Here is a 22,024-nt window from a genome sequence, read left to right as displayed (position 1 = left end):
GGGGTCTCTGCTTTCTCCAGAGGCTATGTTCCTTTTTACATTACCTCCTTCACAGTTGAAACAGTCAGATTTTACTGCAGTGTTTGCTTTCTCTGAGGTTTTCCTGTCACTTGAGAGGACATATTTTTCATAGCTTAACCCACAATACAATTTTTACCCTCCCATAGCAGCAGATGTTACTCAGCACCCTGCTTGAGGTTTGGAAACAAGCACCTCAAAGGCATATTTATACCTGAGGACCTTCCAAAATTAGCTTGAGATATTTCTGGCAGAAGAGTGGGGAACATGTGTGCAATTCACTCTAAGTGTGGCCGTGTGGTAGCTCTTATGTTGGGCATGAGGCAAGATAAACCCCCTAAGGCCTGTGCCCTATTTTGACATCCCCTCTTCAACATATTTTAAGTGCCTCCAAATGAAAAAGGGCATCCTTTGTGCCTGTGTCATTTTTGCTGGAAGAGAGAAAGGCTGGGAGCCTTTTCAGAGGAATTTGAGTAATTAATGTAAGATAAACTATTTTTGTGTGGTGGTTAGCATGTATTATGTGATGCTACCACCATATTCATATCTAATAATAGCTATTCTTTCCAAGCCTATAAGTACGGAGTACTGCAATTATCATACTAATAGGTAGCTTAAGGACTGTGTGCATTTTAATGTGCACCATTCAAATTAGACTCTTTTTATTTTTTGATAGGATAACTGCAAAGATGGAATCGTCCAGGAGCTGAAATGTAGTGTTCAAAAATCTAGAAAAATGGAGGGATATATAAAAAATTAACATATTTGTAGCACATCAATAACTGAGGCAGGAGTGATAGGCAATATAATCTATTATCAATATTTGCTCTGCTAAAAATCTCCCTCAGCATGATCTTGCAGAATGCTTCAGTTGACTTGAATTTACATTTATTAAAGTTCAATTCCAAGGTACTTCTTAAAATTAGTCTTACCAAAGGCAACTAAAGTGTATGGACAATTACCACAGAGCGAACAATATTTGCACAAAGGAACAAAGCTACGAAACTTTTGCTTTTTTCTGAAATCAACTTGTCTAGTCATGAACTTTTATTTAAGACAAAATTAGATAGATTCCCCTGTCTTTCAACTGCTCACTCTACCTGACAGTCCTGAAGCTTTCTTTGGAGAAAATTTTGTTAACCAAAATGCAATTTTAAAAGATACCTCTTGTAAAAAAGGCGTTCTTCAGTTCTCTTCACTAAATGTATATAATTTTTATGAAATTTCTTGCTTTCCATGTCCCCATCCATAACAAATTCAGCACAACAAAGTCAGCGTGTCAGTCATAAACAAAAAAACTTGGAGTAATCACCATGTCCTTCATTGACTGAAAAATTGGATTCAATCAGGACAAAGTGCTTCTCTGTGAACATAAATATGCTTGCCTGATGTGAATGGCTTTTATACCTTCTTCTGCATTACTTGCCTTTCTCCAAACTCTCCTTTTGTCCACAAATATGACAAATATGCAGAAAAAAATTTTATTGTTCGCCCACATATTTTATTTTGATCAGCCAGAAAGAATTTCTATTTTTCTTCAATTTGAGCAGCAAGAGAGGCTGGAACTTTTAATACCCTGCCTTAATCTCCCACTCATGTAACAATTTTTGAAACATTAAAAATAGAATTAAAATTAAAATCATCATTAATGACTCTTCTCCATCTACCTGAGCAAAAAAAGTGTGAAAACCCCATATTCAGCTTTTTGGAGTTTTGAGTGGTTTTTTGTTTTGTTGGGGGATTTTTGTTTTGTTTTTTGTTTTGGGGTTTTCTTTTTGGTTGATTGTTGTTTTGGTGTTTGCTTGTGGGTTTTTTAGGGGATTTTGATTTTGTTTGTTTGCTTTTGTTTTGGGTAGGTTGTTTGTTTTGGGTTGGGTTGGGTTTGGGATTTTTTTGCAATTTTATTTTGGTTTGGTTTGGTTTAGTTTATTGTGTTTTAATTTATTTTAATTTCTTTTATAAGGGGGGTTTGTCCAAAAACTTTAAAGTCTTTCCATTCACATAACCTCAGCTTTTGTGCAGTGCCAGACAAAACCACTAACCAGAATGTTCACACTGATAGAAAATTACTTGAAATATAAAAATAAAAATAAAAAAAAAAAAAGTAAATTCTTTTCACATATTGGTTGATTCTTGAGCACAAGAATGCCCAAGACTGTGAACTCAATAGTGTTTATGAAGATTTTGGATGGAAACTTGTTTCAACACATTTAATTTTTTTCACAGAATGGTAAAATTCTTCCTGCCTAAACCTTAAAGGAAGGTATCGAGGCTTATATTTCTGGAGCTGTGTGTGTGCAAGTATTAAATACTAAATGTATATCAGATGCCTGTATTTTGTGCACAATTTGTTTTCCAGGTCAGTAAAGAAAAAGTTTTCACAGCAGGGGACTCAGAGCAGAATTCAAGGCTCCACATATTCACCACCCCTGTTGCAGTCACTCACCTGGTTCCTGTCAAGCAACAGTACCTAAAATTTGATTAATTTACACCTCTGTAATTGGAAAAACGCTACTGCCCTCTTCAAATAAAAATCACCTTGTTTCCAGAGGTCACCAAAACACCAAACTGGCACATATCACTGTAAAATGATTCAGAAATACAGAAAAAAAAAAAAAAAAACAACCAGTGCTTTCACACATTTAGGAATTGCTGTGGGTTTTGTTGTTGCTAATTTTACAAGAGTCAAGATCTATAGAAGGCTTCTTTTTTTGTTGGTTATGTTTCAAAGAAAAACCTCTATACAAAGATGGCAACAATGACATTTAGTCATGGAAGATTATAATAGGCTGACCTAGCCCATCTGCCACTGTATCAAGAGTGAAATTTAACATATCCAGAAATTCAGTAAACTTGGATGATGGGTTAACTCAAATTCATTTCAAAAATCACAATAAGAATCTTATATTTTCTTGTTCTGGGTGAACCATTTTTTTTACTTAGAAACAACAACAAAAAAAACCAACTCAGAATTGCACTAAGTCTAATTTAAGTTTCTTCAATGGAACAGAAATAAAAGCTGCCTAATTTTTTGAAAGCTGGGGTCTCAGGTACTCTCTACATTAAATCTATCTGTGCATTTCACTCCTACCTTGTGGGAGAATAAATAATTCTTACACCTGAAGGCTGCTAAGATGCAGTCTGTTTTTCAGGCTGTAGCTACAGATACTGCCACAGTCTCCACTGAACATAAAAAGCATCCAGTTACTAATGGTTTAAATTCAACACAAGTGAATTTTCATCTCTTCTAACTATCATGAAGTTACATTTTTCATCCAGGCCAAATATATATTCTGTCAGAAGTATTTCAGGACTTAAATTTCCTTTTTACCATGAACATCCTCTTCTAATTTTCATTTTGCCTTGTTTTTCTTTCCTGCCCAAATATAAAACTTTTTTTTTTTTTTTAACAAAGAACCTATAAGTGGATGAGTTCTCCTCACCTTCTTACCTTATTAATAATCTCCACCCATAAGAAAACAGTTGTAAAATTCTGCCTTTCTGAATGAGGAGTGTTTATAAATTTCTTTCTAGATAAAAAGGTGGATAAAATCCAATGGAGTTGAAAGCCAGTTCCGATACCTTTCTGAAATATTCTATTTTTTATTGGTAGAAAACCTTCATCTACTTCTATGCTTTGTTATAAATAAAATATATTGAGTGCTGAATAAATTTCTGAATAGTTTGAAAAGGAATTTCACTGTTTGCTACACTTGGCATAAATAATATTACAGAATATTATTTTCATTGAAATGAAAAATTTCCGAGCAATTTATAAGCAGAGTTTCTCCTCCTCAGAGTGAGCACATCAAGGCTTTTCAAAATGTTTTCACTGTAAGCAAGAAAATTTTGGCAATTGCTTTCGGAAAAGCAGAAGTAGTGGAGAGGATGAAGTAGTATCACAAATGAAATGTCTTCAGCTGAATCAGTATTTTATAGGCTTTTCTAGACTCACCTTAAATTTGAGAATAATCAAGAAGAGATCTGTACATGTGTGTTTCAATAACAATTTTCCAAGTTTTCATGTCAGAACTCAATTGAAATTATAACAATTCTAGCCATTTTTAGAAGCTCTATGACCAAAAATATAAAAGGAAAAAAAAAAAAAAGAAAAAAGAAAATTTCAGGAAAAGAAATGTGACCTTCTCTGTTTAATGTATGGGTTGCTACAAAAAAAGAATATCATGAAGGTAGAAACTGGTCCCTTTTAATTAATGCCTGCATGAATAATGAACAAATGCCAAAAAAATGAGCTTATCCAATCAATTACTTTGCCAGTCTACTCTGTAAAAGGAATGAAAGATGAAGCTGAAAGAAGAAAATGTTACCAATGGATATTACTTTTTCCTTATATCACAGCTATTTCTAGTACAGTCATATTCAACAGCATTAATATCTGTAACCCACTGCATTTGATTGTGTATTCATGACACTTCTTAATAACTAGAGTGATAGGTGAAATGTGTGCTTTATATTTAACATAATTTCATTTTTTTCTTTACTTTTTAAATATTTTTCCATTTTTTTCTTTCTTTTTCTACAATTTTTCCTTTTTTTTTCTTTCTTTTTTTTTCAGTAAGTCTTCTATCGGTTCTTTTTTTTTTTTCTCTTTTTCATTTTTTTTCATTTATATTTTTTTTTCAATATGACTTGTGTAACTGTATACAAATTTCCTAACAATTTCATCTCCAGAAGTGAACAGAAGTACCCCTGTGAATTACCATCAACAAATAACAAACAATATCAGAAAGATGTGCATTCATCACCCCTTGCTATAAAACTCTTAATTTAATGAGGCAGGGACAAAAAAAAAAGCAGTGGTATTTTGAATCCCAGTCTCTTACTACATTGATGATTTTGGATCTGGTGTCTGATGTTTGCAGACTCAATCCATAGAAAGTTTTGTTGTTTTTTTTGTTTTGTTTTGTTTTGTTTTTTTTTGTAACGGTGTAACGTAATGGTTTGCTGGAAGGTGTAGAAATAATTTTGGCAAGTGAAAAGAGAACATATGGTGTAAAAATACTTAATTTTGCCATCCAGTATTTTTAAAAACATATTGTGCAGGTTTCAAATGCATTTGGCATGAAGAAAAAATTTCAGAAATATCAAGTGACACAAATTTTTGTGTTTATAAGCAGATGAAAAGAAGCCAAATATCTATGCTAGCCAATTAGCAATTTCTGGGACTATTTTATGGCAAAGAGATTAAAGACCGTGAAATAAGTGTGTTTTTTCTATTAAATGTCAGGCAGCTGGGAAAATTTTTCTTGCTTTTGCTAATTTCTCAACTTGATTGTTATTTTTTGCATTCTAATTGTTCCAGAACAGTAAGAAATCCAAGGAAAAGTGTGAGAAACTTCTGTGCTTGGCAGTGCCTTTGGTGCCTTTTTTCCCCCTACTACTACAATTCTTGGTACTCTCCAAGACACCAGAAAATTCAACCATGAGACATATAGTCATGAAAAGTCACATTTCTTTTACTTAACTGCTATTAGAGAACTATTGTCTTTACTTTAAATTTTAAATAAATTATGTTTAAAATTAGATCATTTAAAAAGACACCAAGTATGCAATTCATCTTCCCAAAACATTTCCATGAGGTAGCTACAATTTCTGTGACCAAAACAAAAGGATGTACCTACCTTTCCATATCAACTAAATAAAAATCCCATCTAATATCAAACCCCTCCAGAAAAGTAAATTTGTCCATGAAGATTAAAGTTTCCTCATGTAGAATATCTGAAAGAAACAGCTCAAAGAGCTTTGGACTCAACTGGAAGGGAACATACGAGAAGAAGCTTGTAGGAAGATATAAAAAGAGTAACAGTATTTAAGAACAAAAAATAAAGATTAATTCAGGTAAAAATGTAAATTAAAAAAATGTATTTGTCAATCTTAATTTTCGGATTGTATCTACTTCTTGGGTAATTTTATTTGCCTTGTTTTCATATTTGTTTCATAATTATGAGTAAGCGAAGAAGCAGATTTCAGGATGGCAAAGCTGTCGTTATTAATTACAAGAGATGTATAAAGTTAGGTATTCCCCAGACACAAACCACATTAACCTATGCACCCTCCCATTAACCTAAACTCAGAAACGCTCATGAAACAGCCAACAAAAAATGGTGTTTTGCCTTTGGGCAATAAACAGCTTAAACAGATGAATGTTAATATTTTATTACAAATTTCCAGATGGATATCCTCTATTACCATAAATGCTGAGGGAAAAAAAAAAAAAAAAAAAGAAAAAGAAAGTATATTATTTCAGTGAAAATGGTGTTTGCAGGACCGTAGCATGAACAAATCTTTTTGATCACGTTCTTTTGTGTAATCAAAAACTGACTCACCATGGGCAATTTTACCTATAAAAATATCAGTTGAATTTTCTCCATCTTCACTCAAAATCAGAATATTCACTCAATGGGCTCCACCAGGACAGGTATGGATGCATCATTTGTAGATATGCAAGTAGAGGCCCCAGCGTGGAAATCAGACAATCATTAGCAGCCTCTTTGTCTCTTTAATAGCCAGTTATACCTACACTGTACATGATGTTCTCCTTGTAAATCTATTTAGTACAAATCCATGGCACAGCTTTAATGACTACAAAAGCAAGTGCAAAGAAAGAGAATGTGTAGCAACCATATAGGATATGAAAAAAAAAAAACATTATTGCTGAGAAAATCAACTTGAATTTCAGGAGGATTCCAATGGGAAGGAAGTGTAGCTCAAAAAAAAAAAAAAGAGTTAAGGGTCTTTTTGTCTTACATGACTGAGAAAACATAGGAAACATTTAGCAAATTTGGTTCTGGCAGGATATAAGGAGAATAATGATAGAATCATGGAATCATAGAATTGTTTGGGTTTGGAGGGACCTTAAAGCCCATCCAGTGCCACCCCCTACCATGGCAGGGACACCTCCCACTGTCCCAGGTGCTCCCAGCCCCAGGGTCCAGCCTGGCCTTGGGCAGTGCCAGGGATCCAGGGGCAGCCCCAGCTGTGCCAGGGCCTGCCCACCCTGCCAGGGAACAATTCCTGACTGCCAATATCCCATCCAGCCCTGCCCTCTGTCAATTTGAATCCATTCCCCCTTGTCCTGTCACTCCAGGTCCTTGTAAGTTGTGTTTTTCCGTCCTTCTTGTCAGGTATTGGAAAGCTGCAATAAAGTTACACCAGATCTAAGTCATGAGAAGCTCTTAAATTACCTAAAAAATAAAATAATATTGGTAATGTCACATTTTGTGTCACCTGGTGAATGTTCAATTTATATGGCTTCTTTTTTTTTTTTTTTTTCATTTCAGAGCTATATTCAGGTTTGGGTATGCACAGAGGCTCATGGATTTTTTCCTGCACTTCCATCCCTCCTGCTGGGAGAGATTAATTTGAACAGACAGATCAACAATGGAAGCAGGCAAGGAAAGACTCCTGGGTCACCTGGTGGGAAAACAGCAGCTTGGAACATCTAGAAAGGAGGGAACTGGGAGCTGAAGGAGTTACACGCCATGTGATCCACAAAGAAGGTTACAGAAATTTTTGCCTCTCTTTGTTCAACATCTAGGGAGAGAGCAGAGAGAAAACATTTAATTACCACACACCACCCCATCCTGGACTCCAGCACACACCACCCTTAAAACACCATGAAAATGCTGCTCCAGGTGCAGTCACAACATTTTTAAAACAGGTTGCAGATATTTAGAAAACAACAATAGCCACTTACTGAGGATATTTTTATTGCTATCACTTAAACCTTGAATTACTAAAAAGCATGAACAATTTCCAGCAAAATGCATTTTACTGTGGTTGTACTTAACCTGGTGTTCAGAATTCCCAGGCAATTACTCAGAGAACCTTTAATACTGCTGAAATTTTTACTGTCAGCTGCTCAGTAAGGGAAAAAAAATATATATTCGGGGAAAAAATACAAATGAAAGGAAAATAGCCTAGCTAAATGCAATGATATCTACTCAGAATAGTCACTGTTCTACTTTCTTTTAATTTTGATCAATTTATTAAAGCTGTCTGATATGAAGAGAGTTGTTGTTTGGGGTTTTTAAAATATTACATATTTGTAAATAAGCCAGGGAAATGGTTAAATTGTTTGTTTTTTTTTTTTTTTCTTAACCAGGTGAAATCAAACAGGAAAAAAAATCTGGTCTTATGATTACATAAGTTATGTTTTAAAAATGTATGTACACCATAAAAAATAACCCTGAGTATGGCTATATTGGAGTGGAGAAGCATAGACTGTATTTTTTTTCACATATATCTTCACCTTCAAGAATTTGTGCTCAAGTACTTGGAGCTAGATGTAGATGTAAATTACTGTGTTTCACACCTTCTAATGGATATTTTTCCTATTAATTTGCCTCATGGATTTCTGAAGGCATTAACATCCTTTGAATCCAGAACATCCTGAGGCAATGAATTCTTCAGTTTAACCACGCATTTTGTAAAATTCATTTTTGTTTTAAACCACCTGCCTGCTCACTTCATTTGATGCCCCCAGCTGTTATAGTATGAGTAAAAGAAAATAATTACAACTCATTGACCTTCTCTGTGCCATTCATCATTTTATTTACCTCCATCACATTTCACACTTTTCCAGACTGAAAGGTCTTAATATATTCTACCTTTTCGTAGAAGCTCTTCTCAAACTCTGATATTTTCTTCATCTGCATAATTTTTTCTTTCTTTTTCAAGCAAAGGAGGGTAGAAAAAAATTGTGTCTTATTCTGGTACCAACTACACAAGGCTAACACAGATCTGCCTGCTGCAGGTGAGTTACCTGTATAGACCTCCTGAAAGTTGTAATGTCCAAAATGCAAATTGTTTTACTTGAGAAATATCCCTAAGTAGGCTGCTTGCCATCCAGAAAAGCAGCTAGGAAAAGGATTATTTTCAGTGAGGTCATTTATGTTCTTCAAGTCAAAGACATACTCAAAAATATTACAGGTCATGAAGTACTCAGCATTTGTCAAGCAATATATATAGGAAACATTATTTTTCCTACAGCTAGATCTTAGGAGAGCTCTCAAAGCTTTTTTCCAGGCGGTCAGAAGAAAGAAATTAACAAAAAAAAAAAAGGCACAGGAGAATAATTTACACAAAAGAAAGGGAAGTATATGGCCAAGATCATTACAGAGATAATAAGGTCTAGATAATGAGATTTGTGAAGACTGGGAATGCAAATTATAGGTAATGGACAGCTGAAAAAAAAAGAAAAAGGCAAGAAAAATAATTAACACTCAGTTTACATATCTCAGAAATGCTCTGTTTCGTCTGAATCTTTGAGCCTTTCACTTTATTTCCAGCTGTTACAAGCTGTGGTCAGTTCATCACTCTGACCTCTTCTTCTCCCCACTGAAAGAAAAAGTTTTAAATCTCACAGCAAAAAGCTGTTAGATGAACATTCTTAATAAAAATTTTTAGTCAAAACTGGGAACATATTGGGAATTTATTCACCATAGACATTTTCAAAAACCCAGCAATTTTCAGGCATTTATTTACAGTAAAACATGCAAGATTTTTTCATAGACACTGCCAAAGGTCTGCCCATTGTATTGCATCATTGTATAAGTGTTTTGTTTCTTTTAATTACTACCAGAAGGTCTTGTCTATCTTTGTTTAATGGATACCCCAAGTTTTATCCAGATAAACAGTAAATTTGCTGTCCTGCTTAGACCATTACCATTAATTAACTTTTCTGGGGTGTACAAACCCATGAAGTGGTTCCCCTATTGCACCTGCAATGTATTAATCAAGTTTTCTGGGGTGTGTAGCCCTTTCACTCCTTAACTTTCTCAAGATACCTTTGCTGTTCTGTGACATCTCTGGTTATATGATAACCATTAAAAAAATTCTTATTGAATTTTGTTCTTCAACTACTGATTGAGTTCTAAGGGGTATGGGTCCTTGGAGCTCCTTTTTGCAGGTCGAGTGAGGTAATTTATCAGGATATTTTACTTTCAGCCAACACAGATCTAAATCAAGCCAGCCATAATAACAGTTCAACATTGCTTGACTAATTAAACAGACTTCACAATAAAATTTTTAAAGAATCCCAAAACTCCTGGCTAACTAGGATAAAACAACACCTTCAAGCTAACAAGAATTCAGATGCCACGTGCTTTCTTGCAGACAGTCCAAAATTAAGGCAGTAATTATGGCTCCTCCTTTGCTTCTTTCCATACAGCTGGAGCCAGGATCACAGCTGGATGGGAATTTTTCTGGGCTGTGGGATTGGGCATGGCTGGTTCAGCAGAAGGAGCTGAGAAAATGCTCACAGCTGGAAGGCAAATGGACCGTGTTCATTGCTATGGAAAGGCCTGAATTCCTTTACAGAGTAGGGCTTTAAATCAGGTAATTTTTCTCCAGGAAACCCACCTGGGCAAATTAGGCTCATTCCAGAGTGAACATATCAAAGCAGCTTTAGGAGCAGAGCTGTTTCACTGTCTCAGGGCAACTTGAGGGCTTGGGAGTGCTGTGTGTTCCTGGTTTTGAAGCCACCTTCATAGCCTGTTCTTAGATGTGCTTATCAAAAAAATGTTATTCAGACAACACAGACACTGCTAGATGAAAGCAAGGAGCAGTGTGCACCTTAAAACTTATTCTGCAGATATGTTTTAGTGGTATTATTTATTTAAATATATGTACATATATTTTTCAGTGTATTTCAGCTGCCTAGGTTTGCAGTTTTGCCTGATGCCTGACGAAACCAAAATTATATAGAGTAATCCAGGAAAAAAAGAGAAAATTCAAGAATTTTTTTTTCAGCTTGCACAAATGAACTTTTCATGTTCTATCATACCCTTCATTCTCAACTTCAACTTTTAACATCTTTGATTATTGAGGTTACAGTAGACCATTTTAGGATTTAAGTGCAGTTGGTTAAATAATGCAATATTAAGTACTTCCAGAGCTTTACAATGCAGAAGCTTATCACAGTTAGAATAATTGAAAGATTAAGGTGCAGTCACCAATGACAATTCTCTGTGATTACACGTCAGGTTGCCTGAAGGATGATGCAGAATTACGGGAAGAAGAAACTTTTCATATATATACATTATATAGTCAAATTCATCAGCTAAGAAATACGAGTTTGTAGTCAATGCTCGGATTTCTTGTAATATTTACTAATGTTAACATTGAAAAAAATGGCCTGCAGCTATTTCTGCCATTTGTGTTCCTTCTATCATGAGATTTTAGAGCTGCAGAGCAAAACCAGGAGTATTAAAAAAAAAAAAAAAAAAAAAAAAAAAACACGAAAACCAAAACCAAACAAAGAAAAAAAAAAGAAAAAAAAAAAACCTGAGGAAGTAAGGAAATCACCCAGTCCATATTTTGGTATATTTTGGTGAATATGTGCCCAGCTGAGGCACATGCACTGCTGTTGCTGGAGCTGCACAACCCATGGGAGACCATGCACTGTTTCTTGGCATGGGTCACTCACAGCAATTTAATGATCCCTCCTGGTTTAGAGCTAACTTCCATTACACAGCTGATTTGTTTAAAGTGATAGGGAAAAAAAGCTCACTTGAATTTTTCTGGGAACAGTATAGGAAAGGCAGACCAGAATATTTAATTTTTTTTAGCAAACTAAAAAAAAAACCAAAACAGTTCATTTAGCAAGTCTCAACATACAGAATTGTATTTGATTCTGACTACCAAATATTGATTAAATTGTTGTATGCCAAACAGAAGCACATGGTCTTCATGTAGAATGGTGGTACCACCATTGTCTTGCTCAGCAATGAAAGATGAAACCAAGCTGGAAACTGAACAGGCCAAAAGTCTCCATGTCACTACTAATCTGTGAAAGTTCATTGGCAAGTTCAGTAACAGTGGCAGTTACAAAGAGCTATAATTTTAGCTTTTGGACTTCGAGCCATCTATCAATGTCTTTCACAGTTTTCCAGAATACTGCAGAAATGTTTCACACTTGCCTATACTCCTATATCATAAAATCAGAGCCTCCTGGGCTGGAAGGGACCTTAAAGCCCATGCAGGGACACCTCCCACTGTCCCAGGTGCTCCCAGCCCCAGGGTCCAGCCTGGCCTTGGGCAGTGCCAGGGATCCAGGGGCAGCCCCAGCTGTGCCAGGGCCTGCCCACCCTACCAGGGAACAATTCCTGACTGCCAATGTCCCATCCAGCCCTGCCCTGTGGCAGTGGGAGCCATTCCCTGTGTGCTGTCCCTGCAGCCCTTGGCAATTGTCTCTCTCCATCTTTGCTGCAGCCCCTTCAGGCCCTGCAAGGCCACGCTGAGCTCAGCCCAAAGCTTCTCCTGCCCGGCTGAGCAATGGCAGCCGTGCCAGCCTTTCCTGCCAGCAGAGCTGCTGCATCCCTCTGCTCATCCTGGAGCCTCCTCTGGCCTGGCTGCAGCAGCTCCAGCTCCTCCCTGTGCTGGCCCAGGGCTGGGGCAGCTCTGCAGGTGGGCTCTGAGCTGAGGGGCAGAGGGGCAGAATCCCCCCTGCCCTGCTGCCCCCGCTGGGCTCAGCCCAGCTCAGCCTTTGGGCTCAGCCCAGCTCAGGCTCTGGGCTCAGCCCAGCACAGGCTCTGGGCTCTGGGCTCAGCCCAGCTCAGGCTTTGGGCTCTGGGCTCAGCCCAGCACAGGCTCTGGGCTCTGGGCTCAGCCCAGCTCAGGCTTTGGGCTCTGGGCTCAGCCCAGCACAGGCTTTGGGCTCTGGGCTCAGCCCAGCTCAGGCTTTGGGCTCTGGGCTCAGCCCAGCTCAGCCTTTGGGCTCTGGGCTCAGCCCAGCTCAGGCTTTGGGCTCTGGGCTCAGCCCAGCTCAGGCTTTGGGGTCCCAGCTGTGCCCACAGCACCCCCAGGGCTCCTCCAGGGCTGCTCCCTCTGCTCAGCCCAGCCTGGATCCAGCCAGGGCTGCCCTGACCCGGGGGCAGCACCAGCCCTGGCCTGGTTCAACCTCCTGAGAGCCCCTGGGGGTGTCCAGGTCCCTCTGGATGCCATCCTGTCCTTCAGGGCTGTCACTGCACCCTCGGCTTGGCATCACCTGCAAACCTGCTGAGGGTGTCTCAATCCCCCTGTCTGTGTTCAGATTGGTTCAGATATTAAATGACACTGGTCCCAATATATCAGCTCAGTAGTTTTGTAAAAATTTACTTGGAGAACTGGTCGAAATATAGACTTTCCCCTTCAGACAAAGGCACTTTAAAAAGCTACCCTTAAACAAGTTACACATAAAGGACAATAAAGCTGTTGTTAACTACAGTTTTAAGTTTCAGAACTACGCTTGTCACACTTATCTCAGAAATATATTCTGCTACACTGTCTGTGGCAGGAACAGTCAAATTATTGTATCTGATTTGTGTGCAAGGGAAAAAAAATGTTTTTTTACAATAGACAACAACAAGTGTTGGGCATCATATTCTGCTGCTGTTTTTCTGGGCAACGTGGACAATATTTTTCTGTTCTGGTGCTTCAGTTTGTCTGGCTGCAAACTCTGAATTAAGATGGAAAACTCTTTCACTAATCAGATAAAAATCTACATATTAAAAACCAAAGCAAGCTCCACTCTAAGACGCAGGTGCCTACCAGTCAGGACTATAAAGAGTTGAATAATTAACTTCTGATTTCACTGGAGCTAAGGTTAAACAGGGGCACCACAGGAACAAAGAAGAAACCCAGCCTTACAAAAAAAATTTCTAATCAAAGTCTTGACAGGTAAAAGGGTGACTGGGAAGGTTTGGGATAATAGTTTTAGACTGACATGCCTCATATCCCACATTTGTGCATTAGGCTTTAATTTGCTTTTTTGGATATGGTCCTAATGATTATTCATTTATATTGTGGTTCAATATATTCTCTAAAAGCCGTGCCTTCATTTTCATAAACCAATTTCTGAATAGTATGATAAGCTATAATAGAGTATGATTAGATATTGCATTCCATTGGCAATTGCATATTTGTATCAAGGTTAGAATGTTTTAAAGTTAAAACTTTAAATTCTTGGTCAAATTTTAGCAACTCTACCTGAATTTACAAATATTATGTCACTTAGTGAAATAGAAGCCATAAGGCTCTTGTTGAGAAAATTTGTCCCTTAAACTCTGTATTTCACCTAATAAACTCAGCTGCAGGTATTCTTCCTTTAGATGCATCATACTAGAGAGGTTAAATAAGAGAAGAGTCACGTTACAGAGCTATGGAATATAGGTATTGAAGAGTGAGGGTTTTTTCAGAAATAATTTTTTTTCTCCAAGTCTTCAATTTGTGCAGCAGAATGAGGCAGGATGATACGCAGCCCATAACACCAGGAAGAATTTAATACTGCTTTCTCACTGCAACATAAAGTCACGTTTCCATACGTGCTGTCAGTACTTGAAACTCATTACTGAAATGAAAATCATGCTGCCTTCTACAAAGACAGGTGTTACAGGCAGAAAATGAAATAAATAGATTATTTTCTGCTTTAAAAATATGATGGTGGTGCCATATCAATCACAGACTAGTTTGGAGATTGTGTAAAATAGCAGAAATTGTTTTCCTAATATATAGTATTAGATTTTTCCCTAGACATACTTCAAGGCATTCAGCATATAGTATATTTCCGGGTCAATATTAGTAAATTTAAGAAAAATACCCATATTGGACAACAGAAGGCAAAATTAGGATCAGCATTTGAATTGATGCATATATTTATTTATCAGTTTATTTACCGATCACTACAAAGAAAAAAAGAACAAAAACAAACAAAAAAAAACCCACAAAAAAACCCAGCAACAACAACAAACACAAAAAAAACAAAAACAAAAACACCAAAACCAAAAACAAACAAACAAACAAAAAAAAAAAACAGACAAAGTTATTCTGCTTCACAAAAGTTAGGATGCATCTTTCCTTCCCAAACCAGCAGAAAACAAGATTCACAAAATCAAAGGAGAAAAACCTGATGGCTACAGAAGCAGATAATGTGCTGATCTCCTTTTTTAGGACTCACTTCAATACATGGTGCCACAGCAGAATCCACAACCCCCTCTATCCCATTTGCAGAGAAATGGCCAAAAAAATTAGTGTCACATCTAAAGAGCCACCTATACTGATCATTTAAAGATTCAGAGCAATTGGGAAGGGGTGCTGATCATGTGAGTATCAAAAGAATAAAAAAAAAAAAAAATCTACCAAAGCAAGGTTAATGCAAGTACATCCCTCCTTTTGAATCCTATGCTAATTTTCTTTTTAAAAATGACAGGTTAAGAGGATAAATGCTGACAAGGGCACTCAGAAAGCTTCATCCACGTCCAGAAAAACACTCAGCTGGAAAAAGCCTAAAGAATGCCTGAATGGCACCTGGAAAAAAAAAAAAAAATTATCTGAGGCGAATATAAAGTCCTTTCAAGGTGGCTTAAAAGTTGACCATAAGAGATTACAATTATCCAGGTATTATAGCTAGCACAGAGGAAAATAGGCTTTCAGGAGTTGTCACCTTGAGGAAGTTCAGCCCCAGCTTTCTGATTAATATACCGGTAGTGCAGCCAATGCACAGGCCTTTAATAAATCTGATTATTACTGTATCAAATAAATGGCTCATTTATCAGCCTTTTTTTGTAGCTTGGCTGAGCTCACACACATGCCCGTGGAAGATAATCACACACAGAGCTTGCAACAAAACAAATTGGTTTGTTCTTGCTGGTGTAGTAATTAGGGGAAGTCGTGGGGAGGAAGACCAAGGGTTCAGAGCGTAAGTAGTGATCCACAAAGGAAAAATGAAACCAAAATTGTTCAGGTTGAAGGGCATTATTCAAGTTAAAAGCTTGCAATTGAGCAGAAATTAGTTTCTTGACAAGCAGTCAGAAAAATCTAAAATATATATAAAAGGCATGGCTATTTCCTGGCCAGTTACCAAAAATAGAAGTAACATGTTAATTTTTCAGGTGGGGTTTGCAGGTATTTTGTTGCAGGTGTCCAGCATGCAACAAATCTCCCAGATTGTGTTTGGCTGACATTTGAGTGTGTTTGCAAAAGAAATGGCAATATACAGCCTCCTACACTGTTCTGCCCCTCATGGATTGTGTGTTGTTTTTCCACACTGGCTCCTAGTCTGTTTCATCCACACTCTCTAAATATCTGAGCACCTCAAAAGCTGAATTGGGAAACTTCAGCTAAAGCAAAATGAGAGAAGATGAAACAAGACCTCCAGGACGGAGCAGCAAAATCAAAGGGGATGAGATAAGGCTGCAGGCTAGGTGCCAGTAGTCATCCTTCACTGATTTTGAGATAAAACCTCTTCCCTTACCTCAGCTGAGGCTGATTTGCACTGCTTTTGCACTATCCACAATCACTTTTTAAATGTTCTGCTGTATCGAACCATTTTCTGTGCCAAGAGCTTTGGGAGAGCCCACAGACCACTGCATCTCCAGCAGAATCTTGCTTTTGTAGCATCCACTCCTCATTCCTCCTTACTTTTCACTCCAGCAAAATATTTCATCAAATCTTGTTCATTCAGCTGGGCGTCTCAAATTCTTCTACCAGCAACCCATTCACTTTGTTATTTATTACTGCACACGTGGAAAAATTACCAGCAAAGAACTGAAGCTGTGCTCAGCTTTTGGGTGCTTCCACAACAGAGAATGTAATGCTTGCTCAGAAAAGGAGCAAACAGAAAACTGGCAAAATGTTTTCCTTTTTCTATAGAGACTTCCTTTCTTCATTCCCTTTCCATCACTGAGCTCAGGTCATCATATTGACTATCAGCTTTTTCCTTGATATTTGAAAAAATAAACAAAAACCAGACAATAACTATTATTATTGCTATCATTATTACTAATATTATTACTATTATTAGTACTGTTTCATTATTTATACTTTTCATACTCACACTTGCCTTATAATTGATTCTTTCTACAGTTTTTTGTGACTGATAACCATTGCCATCCAATATCATCTTTTACGTATTTTTTACTGCCTTGAGAGTAATCTGCTAAAAGATTTTTTTATATATGAAGTTTGTTTTTTAAAAGGAAATCCCAGTTCTTGTGCACAACATACCTAAAATTTCAAAAATCATTGAAATCATAAATTTACTCGTCAGTCTCTGGTCTATTCATCTCTCTTTCTCTGATTGTATATAAAGGTGATGCACAGAGTCCTAAGTGATGAAGTGCAACATGGTGCAATGGTGTGAGGCAATTCAAGGATCCAGAATAAACTTCTGGAGTTTATCCAGCCCATCTTCTGACCCAAAGCAGATAACTCACAGTGAAATTGTTGCTATGACTGCTTATAGCACTTTATTTTTGGCTCTTTTACTGCATAAAGAAGGGATGCAGCTTTCCCAGGTGAGCTCTGTGTTATAATAAAGAAGTCAGTGGTCCTGCTCTGATCACTTCAGCCTCCCTCTGTTCCAGTTTCCCCTGCCATCTGTTGACTGCAAATTTCTGAAACAACCTTCCTCCCTTTCAGAACTTTAAAAGAACCGAGTAAAAAGGGATCCCAGAAATCATCCCCAAATGAAAAGTGTCTGTCAGTCTGAAGGAAGCTTGCAAAAACAAACAGAAATGCTGGTCTGTTCCTTGGAGGTGAATGATTTAGGAGAAATTTTTTGTTTAGATGCTGTGCTAATACATTCCTTTGTGCCAGGAAGAGGTGTGAATCAGCACACCAGCAGGCATATTTATGTTCAGAAACACGTGTGTGATTGCTGCACCTTTTGACAGCTACACACAGCCCAAAGGCAGTGAGGTGTCATGGTACCAAGCAGATGCAGAGCACCCGGTTTATAAATCTAATAAATAATGTGATTTTAAAATGTTGACTACCAACAGTCCATAAACAATGTGGCAGAGCTGACAAGCACTGCACAGAAAGCAGCTTGTTTTGAATAGAACTTATGTAGAAATAATAGTTCTCTCTGTGCCTGAATTTTTCCCCTTACCTACTCAATTCTGGAACTCATAGTGCGGTTAAATATTTAACTGTACAGGCACTTTAGCAGTGTTGGGAAATGAAGACAAATTGCAGGCACTGGCAGCTATTTTGTCCATTCAAAGGGCCTGTGATGGAGAATATTCAGCTTTAATTGCACCTGCACGAGTGCAGAAGAGCAGCCAGCACCAAGCACAGGCGATGTCCTCGATGCACATTGCCAGCAGTAAGCAAATAACATATCTGTGAGGTAAAGCATCTCATTTAGGCAATGCTAATCACCAGCTGTGCTTTTGCAGGTAGTGAAAGCCCTCTGAAATAATGGGCAATCACAGCATGTGGCCAGGTGTGGAATAATAAAGATATAAAAGCTACTGTGGTCAGCTTTGATTTGGTGCATTTTTAGGTTTTGATTTTGTTTTGTTGTTTTTTTTTTTTTTTTTTTTTTTCCTAAACTACTGAATAAAGAAATCAAGGAATTAAGCAGTGAACTTTTTGAGAGGTCATAAACCAACATTTTCTTTTTCCTTTTGTTCTGAAATGTGCTGTGTCTTACTTCCTTGACACCCTGTAAAAAACCAAAAATATCCAGCAAATTAGCTGATGCCACTCTTGTCTTACACCTTTAGTTTATCATAGTATAGACTAAATATCATAGTATAAACTAACATCTTTCTTTCTTTCTTTCTTTCTTTCTTTCTTTCTTTCTTTCTTTCTTTCTTTCTTTCTTTCTTTCTTTCTTTCTTTCTTTCTTTCTTTCTTTCTTTCTTTCTTTCTTTCTTTCTTTCTTTCTTTCTTTCTTTCTTTCTTTCTTTCTTTCTTTCTTTCTTTCTTTCTTCTTTCTTTCTTTCTTTCTTTCTTTTTCTTTCTTTCTTTCTTTCTTTCTTTCTTTCTTTCTTTCTTTCTTTCTTTCTTTCTTTCTTTCTTTCTTTTTCTTTCTTTCTTTCTTTCTTTCTTTCTTTCTTTCTTTCTTTCTTTCTTTCTTTCTTTCTTTCTTTCTTTCTTTCTTTCTCTCTTTCTTTCTCTCTTTCTCTCTTTCTCTCTTTCTCTCTTTCTCTCCTTCTCTCTCTCTTTGTCTCTTTCTCTCTCTTTCTTTCATTTTTCCTTTCCTTTCCTTTCCTTTCCTTTCCTTTCCTTTCCTTTCCTTTCCTTTCCTTTCCTTTCCTTTCCTTTCCTTTCCTTTCCTTTCCTTTCCTTTCCTTTCCTTTCCTTTCCTTTCCTTTCCTTTCCTTTCCTTTCCTTTCCTTTCCTTTCCTTTCCTTTCCTTTCCTTTCCTTTCCTTTCCTTTCCTTTCCTTTCCTTTCCTTTCCTTTCCTTTCCTTTCCTTTCCTTTCCTTTCCTTTCCTTTCCTTTCCTTTCCTTTCCTTTCCTTTCCTTTCCTTTCCTTTCCTTTCCTTTCCTTCCCTTTCCTTCCCTTTCCTTTCCTTCCCTTCCCTTCCCTTCCCTTCCCTGAACTTCCCTGAACTTCCCTGAACTTCCCTGAACTTCCCTGAACTTCCCTTCCCTGAACTTCCCTTCCCTTCCCTTCCCTGAACTTCCCTTCCCTGAACTTCCCTTCCCTGAACTTCCCTGAACTTCCCTGAACTTCCCTGAACTTCCCTGAACTTCCCTGAACTTCCCTTCCCTGAACTTCCCTGAACTTCCCTTCCCTTCCCTGAACTTCCCTGAACTTCCCTTCCCTTCCCTGAACTTCCCTTCCCTGAACTTCCCTGAACTTCCCTGAACTTCCCTTCCCTGAACTTCCCTTCCCTCCCTTTCCCTTTCCCTTTCCCTTTCCCTTTCCCTTTCCCTTTCCCTTTCCCTTTCCCTTTCCCTTTCCCTTCCCTTTCCCTTTCCCTTTCCCTTTCCCTTTCCCTTTCCCTTTCCCTTTCCCCTTTCCCTTTCCCCTTTCCTTGACTTTTTAAAGAATATGGATGGCATTATAAGACAAAACAAGAAATATTAACCTTTGGAGCAAGTTTAGTACCTATTTAAGCAATTAAAATATTGTCATTTCCTTCACTTTTCCACTCTCTGGGCTTTATTGTCTCTGTTCAGGCTCAAATTGATCAGCAGCTTTAGAAAATTTACCAATAATTGTGACGGCATTGTAAAACATTGTCACTTTTTTTCCACTGCCTACATATGCAGTATAAAAATCTTACTATGTGAGTTAAATGGAAAAATAACAACCCTGTGATTCTGGGGCAGTTTTTATTTGCCACATTAAATAATTTAAGGTAGGTTTTATTATTATCTATCTATCTATCTATCTCTCTATCTCTCTATCTCTCTATCTCTCTATCTCTCTCTCTATCTCTCTATCTCTCTATCTCTCTATCTATCTATCTCTATTAGCTGTCTATTTTTCCCCAGAATTTTCAGATTTTCACTGAGGTTTATAGCTACTCACTTCTCTAAAATTATCAATAACTCGAGTAGATTGGAAAGTTCTCTTGTGTGACCTGAGTGATAAAACTGCTCTCTTGCCCTCTGATCTGAAGAAACTTGGAACAAACTACAAAGTTTGGAGTGGATTGCAGGTTTCAGAGGGACACTTTTTAAAGTCATATTGTACATACAGCAGTTTTAAGAGGTGTATAATTGGTTTTAAATAGTTAGAATCTGTGTTAATAGCTACTAAGAATTTTTTTTTTTTTTTTTTACGGTATAGATGCTGGCAAAATGCACAGGGAACACATGAGGTGGTTAAGGCATTGCTGCACCAGTGATTGTCTCTGCTATAAGGTACTCCCCATCTTAAATCCTGATGATAAGCATATTTCAGCTGTATTTCATAATGACCAAAGTAGATCTGACATGGCAGGAAGCAACGATTTCACAGATCAAATATCAGGTATTAGTTGACAGTTTCTTTTCATTTTGTCTTTTTTTTCTAAAGAAAATTACTTTCAATTATATTTGTTATTTTATTTCTGAAGGCAAATAAAAGAAATTTCTGAATGCATTATAACTAAAAGAATTGTTGAGAAAAATGTTTTCCCTTCTTACATTAAAAGCTATTAAGGATTAGCTCTTTGATCTTCAAACATCCTCCCTTCAAAATAACTCTGTAAATTATATCTGTTGTTCTGCTAAAATTCATCATCCTGTAATTATTTTTGTTTTCCATAGAAGCTGCCTGTAGATCCCTGACACTAAAGTGCCTGTGACACATTGCAAAACCGATTTTACATATTCTTTGTGTTTCATAACTTTCCATCCAGCATTAATGAATTGGTTCCAAAAGAGAAAAGTAATTAGGCAGTGTAGGTGGCTGTTCAAAGGTGACAAAGGTTCAGTGCCGTTTATTAAGGGATGAATCCAGAAAAAAAAAAAAAAAAAAAAAAAAACCCTAAGGAAGGCACAGAATGAGGTGTCTAAACAAAAGAGAAAAAATAAGGTCACTAAATTCCTAAAGGCTTTTTTTTTGGCTGTGCATTAACTGTTATTTATTTTTGAAGTAAGTATCTTTAGACTTGATGAAAAACACAAGGAACTGGTCACAGACTGGAAGGGGTTTAAAGGCCCTTTTTGAGAGATTAATCACAGAATAAGACTGAGCCATGTTGGCTGGCAAAATGCCATTCCCATAGTTTCCTAAAAGCTTTTTTTTAAGAGGTTAGGGAGAAGGGAGCTCAGCTTTCAACCTCTGCTCTGCTGGAACCTTGGGCAGCACCATGGGATGTTCCTGCTAGAGCTGCTCTGAGCTGGGGCAGGATTAAATGGTCAGAGGGGTTGGGATATTTGTGTGCCCTTCTCCTCACCCACTGGTAAAATAGCAGCAAGCTAAAACTTACTTCTCTATCACTTCTATTGCTTTTGGGCTCAATAAAAGGTTTTTATGGTTTTTGCAGGTAAGTTACACACTTCTTTCATGCTGAAGTTTCACTAAGTCCAGGATTCTCACTGGCGGGTTTATCCACAAGTTGCTTTATGTTTTACCAGCCCAAATACACCTGCTATCCTGAGCTGAGATTCCTGGTTCATCAAGGGAAAATAACCACAAAAGAAAGAGCAAAAAACCTTCTGTGAATTTACATACCAATAAAACTGCTTTTATTCATTCCATTGCTTTTAGGACTATAAACTGAATATTGATATAATCTTTAAAACTCATGGCAACATTAATTAAGCATCTCTGTTA

The sequence above is a fragment of the Vidua chalybeata genome, chromosome Z (genome assembly GCF_026979565.1).
Source record: "Vidua chalybeata isolate OUT-0048 chromosome Z, bVidCha1 merged haplotype, whole genome shotgun sequence".
NCBI classification, from domain to species: domain Eukaryota; kingdom Metazoa; phylum Chordata; class Aves; order Passeriformes; family Viduidae; genus Vidua; species Vidua chalybeata.
This window is presented reverse-complemented; position numbering follows the sequence as displayed.